This window comes from Peromyscus eremicus, chromosome 1 (genome assembly GCF_949786415.1).
Source record: "Peromyscus eremicus chromosome 1, PerEre_H2_v1, whole genome shotgun sequence".
Classification (NCBI taxonomy): Eukaryota; Metazoa; Chordata; class Mammalia; order Rodentia; family Cricetidae; genus Peromyscus; species Peromyscus eremicus.
This window is the reverse complement of record NC_081416.1, coordinates 184,064,506-184,078,521: the sequence shown is the minus strand read 5'-3', so window position 1 is coordinate 184,078,521 and position 14,016 is coordinate 184,064,506. Positions and strand designations below refer to the sequence as shown.

The 14,016-nt window shown below is 39.9% G+C and overlaps 1 pseudogene; it reads left to right on the top strand.

Moving 5' to 3' along the window:
- The window catches only part of LOC131903310 (vomeronasal type-2 receptor 116-like), a 35,189-nt pseudogene extending 21,512 nt beyond the window's left edge, over positions 1 to 13,677 (top strand).
- The last annotated feature ends 339 nt before the right edge of the window (positions 13,678 to 14,016 follow it).

Genomic DNA, 14,016 nt, shown 5'->3' with positions numbered 1-14,016 from the left:
GTTTGTTTGTTTTTTAACCAATGTCAGTGCCCTTGTATTTGGGGCATAACTATTCAGAATTGAGACCTCATCTTGTCAGATTTTCCCTGTGATAAATATGTAGTGTCCTTCCTGATCTCTTTCAGTTGATTTTAGTTTGAAGACTATTTTATTACATATTAGGATAGCTACAGCAGCTTGCTTCTTAAATCCATTTGACTGCAATGTCTTTTCCCAGCCTTTTATTCTGAGGTGGTGGCAGTCTTTGAGATTGAGGTGTTTTTCTTGTATGCAGCAAATGCATGGATCTTGTTTTCATATCCATTTTGTTAGCCTAGCCTGTGTCTTTTTTTCTGAAATTAGAGCATCTCTTTAATAACTGATTAATTCTTTTGTGAGTGAAATCTTCACTAAGTGCACAAACATGAACAGGTTTTTGTAGTCTAAGGAAGGTATTTCAGTCCCCTCCTTCCCATGACATTCTTTTTTTATTTTATAATTTAATTTAATTTTACATATAAGCCATGGATTTCCTTGTTCTCCCTCCCTCCCAACACCCCCCCACCTTCTCCCCAGGCAACCCCCCATTCCCATCTCCTCCAGGGCAAAGACTCTCCTGGGGATTGAGTTCAACCTGGTAGATTGAGTCCAGGCAGGTCCAGTCTCCTCCTCCCAGGCTGAGCCAAGGGACCTTTTATAAGCCCCAGGTTCCAAACAGCCAACTCATGCGCTGAGGACAGGTCCCAGTCCCACTGCCTGGATGCCTCTCAAACAGATCAAGCTAATCAGCTGTCTCATTTATCCAAAGGGCCTGATCCAGTTGGGGGCTCCTCAGCTATTGGTTCGTAGTTCATGTGTTTACGTTCGTTTGGCTATTTGTCCCTGTGCTTTTTACAATCTTGGTCTCAACAATTCTCACTCATACAACCCCTCCTTTTTCTTGCCAAATGGACTCCCAGAGCTCCAACTGGGGCCTGGCCGTGGATCTCTACATCTGCTTCCCTCAGTCATTGGATGAGGTTTCTAGCATGACACTTAGGGTGTTTGGCCATCCTATCACCAGAGTAGGTCAGTTCGGGCTGTCTCTTGACCATTGCCAGTAGTCTATTGTGGAGGTATATTTTTGGATTTCTGTGGACCTCTCTACCACTTTGCCTCTTTCTATTCTCATGTGGTCTTCATTTACCATAGTCTCTTATTCCTTGTTCTCCCTCTCTGTTCTTGATCCAGCTGGGATCTCCCACTAGCCTAAGCTCTCTTTCCCTTGACCTTTGCCCTTCATTACCCCCACTCACATGCAGGTTGTTCATGTAGATCTCATCCAATTCTCTGTCATTGGGTGATCCCTGTCTTTCTTGAGGTCCTGTTTTCCAGGAAGCTTCCCTGGAGTTGTGAGTAGCAGTCTAGTCATCTTTGTTTTACATCTAGTATCCTCCTATGAGTGAGTACATACCATGTTTGTCTTTCTAAGTCTGAGTTATGTCACTCAGGATGATTTTTTTCTAGATCCATCCCTTTGCATGCAAACCTCATGATGCCATTGATTTTCTCTGCTGAGTACTATTCCATTGTGTATATGTACCACATTTTGTTTATCCATTCTTCAGTTGAAGGGCATCTAGGTTGTTTCCAGGTTCTGGCTATTACAAACAATGCTGATGTGAACATAGCTGAGCAAGTGACCTTGTGGTATGATTGAGCATTCCTTGGGTATATGACCAAGAGTGGTATATCTGGGTCTTGGGAGAGATTGATCCCAATTTTCTAAGAAAGCACCATATTGATTTCCAAAGTAGTTGTACAAGCTTGCATTCCCACCAGCAGTGGAGGAGGGTTCCCCTAGCTCCACATCCTCTCCAGCATAAGGTGTCTTCAGTGTTTTTGATCTTAGCCATTCTGACAGGTGTAAGGTGGTATCTCACAGTTGTTTTGATTTGCATTTCCCTGATAATTAGGGATGTTGAGCAATTCCTTAAATGTCTTTCAGCCGTTTGAGTTTCCTCTGTTGAGAATTCTGTGTTTAGTTCTATAGCCCATTTCTTAATTGGACTGTTGGGCATTTTGATGTCTAATTTCTTGAGTTCTATATATTTTCTGGATATCAGACCTCTGTCAGATGTGGGTTTGGTGGAAAACTTTCTCACTCTGTAGGCTGTTGCTTTGCCTTGTTGACTATATACTCTGCTCTACAAAAGCTTCTCAGTTTCAAGAGGTCCCATTGATTGATTGTTTCTCTCAGTGTCTGTGCTACTGTGTTACATTTAGGAAGTGAACTCCTATGCCAATGCATTCAAGACTACTTCCTACTTTCTCTTCTATCAGGTTCAGAGTAGCTGGATTTATGTTGAGGTCCTTGATCCACTTGGACTTAAGTTTTGTGCATGGTGATATATATGGATCTATTTTCAGCCTTCCACATGTTGATATCCAGTTATGCCAGTACCATTTGTTGAAGATGCTTTCTTTTTTCCATTGTGCACTTTTGGCTTTTTTGTCAAAAATTTTATGTTCATAGGTGTGCGGATTAATGTCAGGGTCTTCAATTCGATTCCATTGGTCCACATGTCGGTTTTTTTTTTTTTTGCCACTACCAAGCTGTTTTTATTACTGTAGCTCTATAGTAGAGCTTGAAGTCAGGGATCTTGATGCCTCCAGAGGCTGTTTTATTATACAGGATTCTTTTGGCTATCCTGTTTTTTTTGTTTTTCCATATGAAGTTGAGTATTAATCTTTCCGGGTCTGTGAAGAATTGTGTTGGGATTTTGATGGGGATTGCACTGAATCTGTAGATTGCTTTTGGTAAGATTGCCATTTTTACTGTGTTAGTCCTGCCTATCCATGAGCATGGGAGATCTTTCCGTTTTCTGACATCTTCTTCAATTTCTTTTTTTAGGGACTTAAAGTTCTTGTCATATAGGTCCTTCACTTGCTTGGTTAGTGTTACCCCAAGGTATTTTATGTCATTTGTGGCTATAGTAAAGGGTGATGTATCTCTGATTTCCTTCTCTGCTTCTTTGTCTATTGTATATAGGAGGGCTACTAATTTTTTTTAGTTGATCTTGTATCCTGCTATGTGGCTGAAGGTGTTTATAAGCTATATTAGTTCCTTGGTGGAATCTTTGGGGTCGCTCAAGTATACTATCATGTCATCTGCAAATAGGGAAAGCTTGACTTCTTCCTTTCCAATTTGTATCCCCTTAATCTCCTTATGTTGTCTTATTGCTCTGGCTAGAACTTTAAGTACTATATTGAATAAGTATGGGGAGAGCGGACAGCCTTGCCTCATTCCTCATTTTAATGCAATTGCTTTGAGTTTCTCTCCATTTAATTTGATGTTGGCTGTTGGCTTGCTGTAAATTGCCTTTATTGTGTTTAGGTATGTTCCCTGTATTCCTGATTGCTCCAAGACCTTTATCATGAAGGGGTGTTGGATTTTGTCAAATGCCTTTTCTGCATCTAGTGAGACGATCATGTGCGTTTTTTCTTTGAGTTTGTTTATATGGTGTATTACATGGATGGACTTACGTATGTTGAACCACCCTTGCATCCCTGGAATGAAGCCTACTTGGTCATGGTGGATAATTGTTTTGATGTGTTCTTGGAATCTGTTTGCCAGTATTTTATCGAGTATTTTTGCATCAATGTTCATGAGGGAGATCGGTCTGTAGTTTTCTTTCTTTGTTGTATCCTTGTTTGGTTTAGGAATCAGGGTATTTGTAGCCTCATAGAAGGAGTTTGGTAATGTTCCTTCTGTTTCTATTGTGTGGAACAATTTAGAGAGTATTGGTATTAACTCTTCTTTGAAGATCTGGTAGAATTCTGCACTGAAACCATCTGGTCCTGGGCTTTTTTTGGTTGGGAGACTTTTAATGACTGTTTCTATTTCGTTAGGGGTTATTGGACTATTTAAATAGTTTATCTGGTCTTGATTTAACTTAGGTATGTGGTACCTATCCAGAAAGTTTTCCATTTCTTTTAGATTTTCCAGTTTTGTGGAGTTGAGTTTTTTGAAGTATGACCTGATGATTCTCTGGATTTCCTCAATGTCTGTTGTTATGTCCCCCTTTTCATTTCTGATTTTGTAGATTTGGATGCTCTCTCTCTGTCTTTTGGTTAGTTTGGATAAGGGCTTGTCTATCTTGTTGATTTTATCAAAGAACCAACTCTTTGTTTCATTAATTTTTTGTATTGTTCTCTTTGTTTCTATTTTATTGATTTCAGCTCTCACTTTGATAATTTCCTGGCATCTATTTTTCCTGGGAGACTTTGCTTCTTCTTGTTCTAGAGCTTTCAGGTGTGCTGTTAAGTCACTAGTGTGAGATTTCTCCAACTTCTTTATATGGGCATTTAGTGCTATGAATTTCCATCTTAGTACTGCTTTCATAGTGTCCCATAGGTTTGGATATGTCATGTCTTCATTTTCATTGATCTCTAGGAAGTCTTTAATTTCTTTCTTTATTTGTTCCTTAACCTATTGGTGATTCAGTTGGGTATGAGATTCAGTTTCCATGAGATTGTAGGTTTTCTGTAGTTTTTGTTGTTGTTGAAATCCAACTTTAGACCATGGTGGTCTGATACAACACAGGAGGTTATTCCAATTGTTTTGTATCTGTTTAGATTTGTTTTGTGGCCAAGTATGTGGTCGATTTTAGAGAAGGTTCCATGGTGTGCTGAGAAGAAGGTATATTCTTTTTTGTTAGGATGGAATGTTCTGTAGATGTCGATTAAGTCCATTTGAGTCATGACATCAGTTTAGTCCATTATTTCTCTGTTAAGTTTCGATTTGGGAGATCTGTCCAGTGGTGAAAGTGGGGTGTTGAGGTCTCCCACTATTAATGTGTGGGGTTTTATATGTGATTTAAGCTTTAGTAATGTTTCTTTTACATATGTGGTTGCCCTTGTGTTTGGGGCATAAATGTTCAGAATTGAGACTTCATCTTGGTGGATCTTTCCTGTGATGAGTATGTAATGCCCTTCTTGATCTCTTTTGATTGATTTTAATTTGAAGTCTATCTTGTTGGATATCAGGATGGCTACACCCGCTTGTTTCTTAAGACCATTTGATTGGAAAGACTTTTCTCAGCCTTTTATTTTTAGGTAGTGTCTATCTTTGAATTTCAGATGTGTTTCTTGTATGCAGCAGAAAGATGGGTCCTGCTTTTGCATCCATTCTGTAAGCCTATGTCTTTTTATAGGTGAATTAAGTCCATTGATATTGAGGGATATTAATGACCAGTGATTGTTCATTCCTTTTATTTTTTGGTGGTGATGTGTGTGTACTTCTCTTCGTTGGGGTTTACTGCTTGGCTTTATCTATTGCCTGTGTTTTTGAGGGTGTATCTGACTTCCTTAGGTTGGAATTTTCCTTCTAGTGCTTTCTGTGGGGCTGGGTTTGTGGATAAGTATTGTTTAAATCTGGCTTTGTCATGGAATGTCTTGTTCACTCTGTCTATGATGATTGAAAGTTTTGCTGGGTATATTAGTCTAGGCTGGCATCCATGATCTCTTAGTGTCTGCATTGCATCTGTCCAAGTCCTTCTGGCTTTCAAAGTCTCCACTGAGAAATTGAGTGTTATTCTGATAGGTTTGCCTTTATATGTCACTTGGCCTTTTTCCTTTGCTGATCTTAATATTCTTTCTTTATTCTGTACGTTTAGTTGTGTAATTATTATGTGGCTAGTGGACTTTTTTGGGGGGTCTAGTCTGTTTGGTGTTCTATAGGCTTCTTGTATCTTCATAGGCATTTCCTTCTTTAAGTTGGGAAAGTTTTCTTCTATGATCTTGTTGAATATATTTTCTGTGCCCTTGAGTTGGTATTCTTCTCCTTCTTCTACCCTATTATTCATAGGTTTGGTCTTTTCATGGTGTCCCAAATTTCTTGGACATTTTGGTTCATGACTTTGTTGGCTTTAGTGTTTTCTTTGACTGATGAATCTATTTCTTCTACTGTATCTTCAATGCCAGAGATCCTCTCTTCCATCTCTTGCATTCTGTTGATTATACTTGCATCTGAAGTTCCCAATCATTTACTCAGATTTTCTATTTCCAGCATTCCCTCTGTTTGTGTCTTCTTCATTTTTTCTATTTCCCTTTTCAGGTCTTGGACTGTTTCCTTCATTTGTTTCATTGATTGTTCTTGATTTTCTTTCAGTACTTTATTGTTTTCTTCCAGGACTTTATTGATTTCTTCTAATTTGTTTGCCCTTTCCTCTAGTTGTTTATAACATTCTTCCCATTTTTTTGTCTTTTCCTCTACAGAAAGAAGAATCTAGCTTCTTCATGATGTCATTCATAAGGCTGTTTTCTTCTGCTTCTTCCAATTTCTGATGTTCAGGTCTAGGTGTTGGAGGAGGGCTAGGGCCTGGTGATGGTGTATTGCTATTCATTTTGTTGTATGTGTTTCTGCCATGACGTCTGCCCATCTCCTTGTGGTTTGTTTTTGGTCTAATCTGCACACTTGGTTGAGATAGAGCTGACAGATTCAGGAAGTCTCTCTCTTGTCTAGATGGGAGCTCTCTTGTCCAAATTGGAAGTCCGGGGCAGGATGGGAGCTCTCCTCTCTCTCTCTCTCTCTCTCTCTCTCTCTCTCTCTCTCTCTCTCTCTCTGTGTGTGTGTGTGTGTGTGTGTGTGTGCTCCAGAAGGGAAGTTCAGGGCAGAATGGGAGCTGGGGGCTGGCCTCTAAGTCTCAGGAAGAGGCTAGGGGCTTGGGTGGATGGGCATGGGGGCAGGGCGTGGAGATTGCAAGGTCTGCCAGTGGTCTTGGAGAAGGGAATCCTTCCCGGTGGGGCTAGAAGGGAACCTGCCCGGTGGCCAGAACCTGGGGCCAAGTTGGGCAGGTCTTCCCCGGAGTGGCTGGTGCCCAGGGATGGGGTCCGGGCCCAGCTAGGGCACTCACCTGTGCTCCAGAAGGTGCTCTCCACTTTTTATGTAGGCACTTTTTTTCCAACCCTTTAGTTAGACCTAATGTCTATGTTTGGTGTTGAAATATGTTTCTTGTATGCAGCAAAAAGATGGATCCAGTATTCATATCCATTCTCTTACCTATGTCTTTTTATTGGGGAATTTAGTCCATTAATATCAGAAAATATTAATGATCAATGGTTGTTAATTCCTGTTATTTTGTTGTTGTTGGTGGTGGTGGTAGTGGTAGTGGTGGTGGTGGTGGTGGTGGTGGTGTGTGTGTGTGTGTGTGTGTGTTTCCATTCTTTGGTTTTTGTTGGTATGAGAATATCTGTTGCTATATTTTAGTGAGTATAGTTAACCTCCTTGAAGTTTTACTTGGAATTTTGCTTCCCATACCTTCTCTAGACCTGGGTTTATGGGTAGATATGATTTAAATTTGACTTTTTCATGGAATATCTGGTTTTCTCTGTCACTGGTGATTGGGCATTTTGCTGGATATAGTAGTATGGGCTGGCATCAATGTTCTCCTAGAGTCTACATAACATCTCTCCTGACTCTTCTGGCAAATTTAGTCTCCATTAAGAAATTTGTTGTATTATTTAAATTATTTTATTTTATTTTATTATTAAGAGATTTTCTGTTCATTTTATATACCAACCACGGATTTCCCTGTCCTCCCTCCTCCTACCCCCCAGCTTTCCCCCTGAAACCAAACCCCTATTCCTATCTCCTCCAAGCCAAGGTCTCCCCTGGGGAGTCAGCAGAGCCTGGAAGATTTGGTTGAGGCAGGTCCAGTCCCCTTCTCTATGCACCAAAGGCTGAGCAAAGTGTCTCAGCATAGGCACTAGGTTCCAAAAAGCTGGCTCATGCACTAAGTACAGGTTGTGGTCTCACTGCCTGGGGGCCTCCTAAACTGTCTCACTTATACAGAGGGCCTGGTCCAGTTCCATGGGGGCTCCTCAGCTATCACAGTTCATGTGTTTCCACTAGTTTGGCTAGTTGTCTCTGTACTTTTTCCACTCATGGTCTCGATATCTCTTGCTCATATAATCCCTCCTCTCTCTCACTGGTTGCACTCCTGGAGCTCTGCCTGGGACCAGGCCGTGGATCTCTTTTTCTGCTTCCATCACTCACTGGATGAAGGTTCTATCATGATAGCTAGGGTGTTCAGTCATTTGATCACCAGAGTAGGTCAGCTCAGGCACCCTGTAACCCTTGCCACTGGAGTCATCTTAGTGGATTCCTGGGGACTGCTCTAGTACTCTGCTACTTCTTATTCCCATGGGAACTTCATTTATCATGTTTTTCCCTTGTTCTCCCACTCTGTTCCTAATCCAGCTAGGACCTACCACTCCCCTAAGTTCACTTTCAGCCTAAACTTGCCCTCCATTAACCCCCTTACCCCCAGTTTGCTCATGTAGATCTCATCCATTTCTCCATCTCTGGGGTATCCCTGTGTCTTTCCTAGTGTCCTCTTTACTAGCTAGCCTCCCTGGAGCTGTGAATTGCAGTCTGGTTATCCTTTACTTTACATCTCGTATCCACCTATGATGAGTACATACTGTGTTTGTCTTTCTGAGTCTGAGTAACCTCACTCAGGATATATTCTAGATCCACCCATTTGCCTGCAAACCTCATGATGTCATTGTTTTTCTCTGCTGAGTAGTATTCCATTGTGTATATGTACCACATTTTCTTTTTCCATTCTTCAGTTGAAAGGAATCTAGGTTATTTCTAGGTTCTGGCTATTATAAATAGTGCTGCTATAAACATAGTTGAGTATGTGTCCTTGTGGTATGATTGAGCATTCCTTGGGTATATGCCCAAGAGTTGTATAGCTGGGTCTTGAGGGAGATTGATTGCCAATTATCTGAGAAACCACCATACTGATTTCCAAAGTGGCTATACAAGTTAGCACTCCCACCATCAGTGAAGGAATGTTCCCCTTGCTCCACATCCTCTCCAACATAAGCTGTTTTCAGTGTGTTTGATCTTAGCCATTGTGACAGGTGTAAGATGGTATCTCAGAGTTGTTTTGATTTGCATTTCCCTGATGATTAAGGCTGTTGAGCAATTCCTTAAAAGTCTATCAGCCCTTAGAGCTTCTTCTGTTGAGAATTCTGTTTAGATCTATAGCCCATTTTTTAATTGAACTGTTAGGTATTTTGAAGTCTAGTTACTTGAATTCTTTATATATTCAGAAGTTCAGCCCTCTTTGAGATGTGGGATTGGTGAAGATCTTTTCCCACTCTGTAGGCTGTGATTTTGGTCTTATTGACCATGTGCTTTGCCCTACAAACGCTTCTCAGTTTCAAGAGGTCCTATTGATTATTTTTTTTCTCAGTGTCTGTGCTACTGGTGTTATATTTAGGAAATGATCTATGGTGCCAATGCATTCAAGAGTACTTCATACTTTCTCTTCTATCAGGTTCAGAGTAACTGGAGTTATGTTGAGGTCTTTGATCCACCTGGACTTATGTTTTGTGCATGGTGACAGGTATGGATCTATTTGCAGTCTTCTGCATGTTGACATCCAGTTATGCCAGCACCATTAGTTGAAGATGCTTTCTTTTTTTGGTACAGTTTTGTCTTCTTTGTCAAAAATCCTATGTTCATAGGTGTGTAAATTAATGTCAGGGTCTTCAATTCGATTACATTGGACCACATGTTGGTTTTTATGCCAGCACCAAGCTGTTTTTAGTACTTTAGCTCTATAATAGAGCTTGAAGTCAAGGATAGTGATGCCTCCAGAGGTTGTTTTATTGTACAGGGTTCTTTTGGCTATCCTGTGTTTTTTTGTTTTTCCATATGAAGTTGAATTTGTTCTTTCCAGGTCTATGAAGAATTGTGCTGGGATTTTGATGGAGATTACATTGAATCTGTAGATTATTTGGTAAGATTGACTATTTTACTATGTTAATCCTAGCTACCATGTGCATGGGAGATCTTTCCATTTTCTGATATCTTCTTCAATTTCTTTCTTCAGTGACTTAAAGTTCTTCTCATACAAGTCCTTCACTTGCTTAGAGTTGCCCCAAGGTATTTTATACTATTTGTGGCTATTGTATTGTAATAGGTTTCCATTTATATGTTACATTTTTTTTTCCTTTTCAGCTTATAGTAGTTGTATTAGAACATTGTTTTGTATGTTTAGTGTTTTGAATATTTTGTGGCTTTGGAACCTTTTTTTCTGGTTCAGTATCTCTGGTGTTCTGTTAGCTTCTTGTACCTGTATAGGCATATCCTTCTTTAGGTTAGGAAAGTTTTCTTCTATGAATTTATTGAATTTGTTTTCTGACCATTTAAACTGGTATTCTTCTATTCTTCTTATTATTCTTACTTTGGTCTTTCCATAGATTCTAAAACTTCCTGGAAGTTTTGTGCTAAGAATTTTTTAGATTTAACATTTCCTTTGACCAATGAATCTGTATCTTTAACACTTGAAATTCTCTCTTCCATTTCTTGAATTCTCTTGGTGATGCTTGTATCTGTAGTTCATGTTCACTTACCCAGATTTTTGATTTCCAGAATTCCCTCCATCTGTGTTTTTTTTATTGCTTCTCTTTCCATTTTCAGGTCTTAAACAGTTTCCTACACCTGTTTGTTTGTATTTTTCTGGGTTCCTTGGTATTCTTTAAGGAATTTATCTATTTCCTCCAATTTTTTGTTTGTCTTTTCTTCAATTTCATCAAGGGATTTTTTTCATTCCCTCTATCATCTTCATAAAGTTGTATTTAAGGTTGTTTTCTTGTGCTTTAGCACTGTTGAAATGTTCAGGTCTTTTTGTTATAAGGTTGCTGGGCTCTGGTGGTGCTATATTACACTTTCAGTTGATTATTGTATTCTTACACTGGCATTTAGGCATCTAGGATTGTATAAGTTCTACATCTAAATGTTAATTTCTGACTTTGTTGAATGGGTGTTTTGTTTCTTGGTTTCAGTTTCCTCTTTGGTCTTATGGCCTAAGTGGTCAGGGACTCTGGTGACTAGGCAGTTTATAGGTCCAGTAGGGTATCTCTAGTGGAGTTTTGAGACCTGCAAGATCTCTGGGATTTCATGCCAACCTGGTCTCTGTGGTTTCAATAATCTGTGTGGTCTCTTGTGTTCTGGGATTCTGCTTGGTGTCTGGGATGCCTAGTATAGCATAGGCTCCAGTAAAGCAGAAGTTTCTGTGGAATTTGTGTGATTGGATAGGGAGTGCAGGTGTATGTAGTTGGGAGATGTTGGACCAGCTTTGGTGAGTGTTGGCTAGCAGTAGGCAGTGTCTTGCCTTGGGTCTCTAGAACCAGTCTAGCCTGAGGTAAAACAGAAGTCTTCTGCCTAAGGTGTGAGATGGAATATGGAGCCCAAGGGAGAGAGTACAGTCTGGGCCTGTAGATCAGGCATTAAGGAGTATTAACAGATGGTATGGTATCCTACCTGGGGTCCCTAGGATGAACCTGGCATCCAGTAAAGGTTCCAGAGTTGTATGCTGGAATACAGAGCCCAAGAAACATGATGCTGCTGGACTATGCTAGGCATGCTTTAAAGAGTATTAGCCACCAGTAGGCTGAAATGTACCTGGTGTCCCTAGGACCTTCCAGAGATGTTTGCTGGAATATGGATCTGAATGAAGGGGATGCTAGATTCCCTAGAACAAACCTGGCCTTCAGTAAAGCAGAAGACTTCTGGTGAAGTTGCAGGCTGGAATAAGGAGCCCTGGGGAGACAGTAGCCTGGAACTGGTGGGAAGACTGGGGTCCCTAGGACCAGCCTAGACTCCATTAAAGTGCCAGAGTTTGGGGCCAGAATATGGAGACAAGCGGAGATGGTAATATTCTGGGCTGTTACATTTCTTTATTTTCTTCTTGTCTTGTTGGACTTTTCCTTTATACTTTGATTCACAACTTTGTGCTTTTGTGCTTTTGTGGTTTGTGCGTGCATATGTGAGAGAGTGAGTTTATTTAATTGTTGTTTTGTTTAGTTTGTTGTGATTTTGTTTTTTACTTTTTTAAAGAAAGAGAGAAAGAGTGTGTGGTTTTGGGAGGGCATGGGGAGAATCTGAGAGGAGTTGGAGAGTGCAAAATCATGATCAAAATGTATTATATAGGGATTGTGAATGGTAATGTGATGATATAAAGAGAATTAAATATATATGTATCAAAAATAAAAAGTGTATAGAAATATGGACATTATTAATACATTGAAAATATAACAGAAAATCCATAAGTATGAATCATAATCCAAGAGTAGATTGATAAGATATCAGGAACAGGGATTTCAATCATTTGTCCATAAAGACATAAGAATACATGAGTAGTTCTTTATCTATGCAATACATAAATACTACTATACAGAGTGATGAAAAGAGTGTCACTGATGAAGTGGTTCAAGGCTGCAAGAATTTAAGAATTTTAACTCATTTATGGCCCTTCATAGAATAAAGAAACTTAGAGAACACCATGGATTTTATGAATGTAGATACATTTGGAATATAAGAGAACATCATTATAAGATTTCAAAGGACATTCTCTCTATTGCACTGAAGTACCATGCCCTCTTAAGAATGGAGATGTATTCATGAAGAGGCAATGACAGAGTGAAATTAGGTTCATGTGATATATGTCAGTGCTCTAGTGACTTGTAAAACAGATACAACAGTGTCACTCAAAGTGAGGATACCATATGAACAACAACAGAGAAAGCATTGATGCTGCTTAATTTCTGTCAGCATGAAGTAGAAGGCAAATTGAGTTTAATCCTTCTGTGTTTGTATGTCAAACAAAGAAAGGCTGTTCAGATATCATTGCAATGTTCTCAAGCAGGTAAGTGACTTAGAATAAAAGGGAAGACCAGAGTATGCATTCATAATCACCTGCATTTCTGCCAGATATGAATCAGTGTGTGAAGTGTCCAGAAACACACTATGCAAATAATGAGAAGAGCCACTGCCAACATAAGACTGTGGTATTTCTGGCCTATGAAGACCCCTTGGGGAAGATATTAAGTGTCATGTCCTTGGGTTTCTCCTCACAAACAGCTGTTGTTCTTGAGGTATTTCTGAAAGACAGAGACATTCCTTTTGTCAAGGCCAATAACCGCCATATCAGTTATATCCTGCTCATCACTCTCATCCTCTGTTTTCTCTGTCCCTTGCTTTACATTGGCCATCCTAGCACAGTCACCTGTATCCTACAGCAGAACACGTTTGGACTTCTGTTCACTGTGGCTCTTTCCACTGTGCTGGCCAAAACTCTCACTGTACTTATAGCCTTCAAGATCACTACTCCAGGGAGAATGAGGAGGTGGCTGCTGATAGCAAGGACCCCTAATTTCATCATTCCCATCTGCACCATACTGCAAGTTCTTCTCTCTGAAATCTGGCTGGCAACCTCTCCTCCATTTATTGACAAAGACGTTCATTCAGAACATGAACACATCATCATCATATGCAAGAAAGGCTCAGCTATTGCCCTCTATGGCATCCTGGGATACCTGGGAACACTGGCTATAGGCAGCTACCTTATGGCTTTTCTGTCCAGAAATCGGCCTGACACATTCAATGAAGCCAAGTTTCTGGCTTTCAGCATGCTGGTGTTCTGTAGTGTCTGGGTCAGCTTCCTCCCTGTCTACCACAGCACCAAGGGGACGGTCATGGTGGCTATGGAAGTCCTCTCTATCTTGGCTTCTAGTACATCATTCTTAGGCATCATCTTTGTCCCCAAGTGCTACATAATATTATTAAGACCAGAAAGGAACTCACTTCATCACATTAGGGACAAAACATATGCTAGAAGAACAAACTTTAAAACCTAGCTCCCCTATTTCTTAAATTAAAGAGTTTTGAAGCATGATTGTTCTTCACTATCTGAATACTCACATATGAAGTCATAATTTAGCATTTGATCCCATAGGCTATTATTTCTTTAAGTAATCATATAGGGCTAAATGAATTCTGCATCCATCCTCTTATTCATGTAGGGATATAGCCTGCATTTTCAGTCCTCCTCTTACATTCACTATTACTTTTATGTTGTTGATTTCATTTGCTGATGAAATGCTGATTTGGGAATTTTCCACTTGGATCATTCACATATTTCATTAATTTGACCACTAGATTATTCCAAAAAAATTTATTTCTACTGTCAATTACGT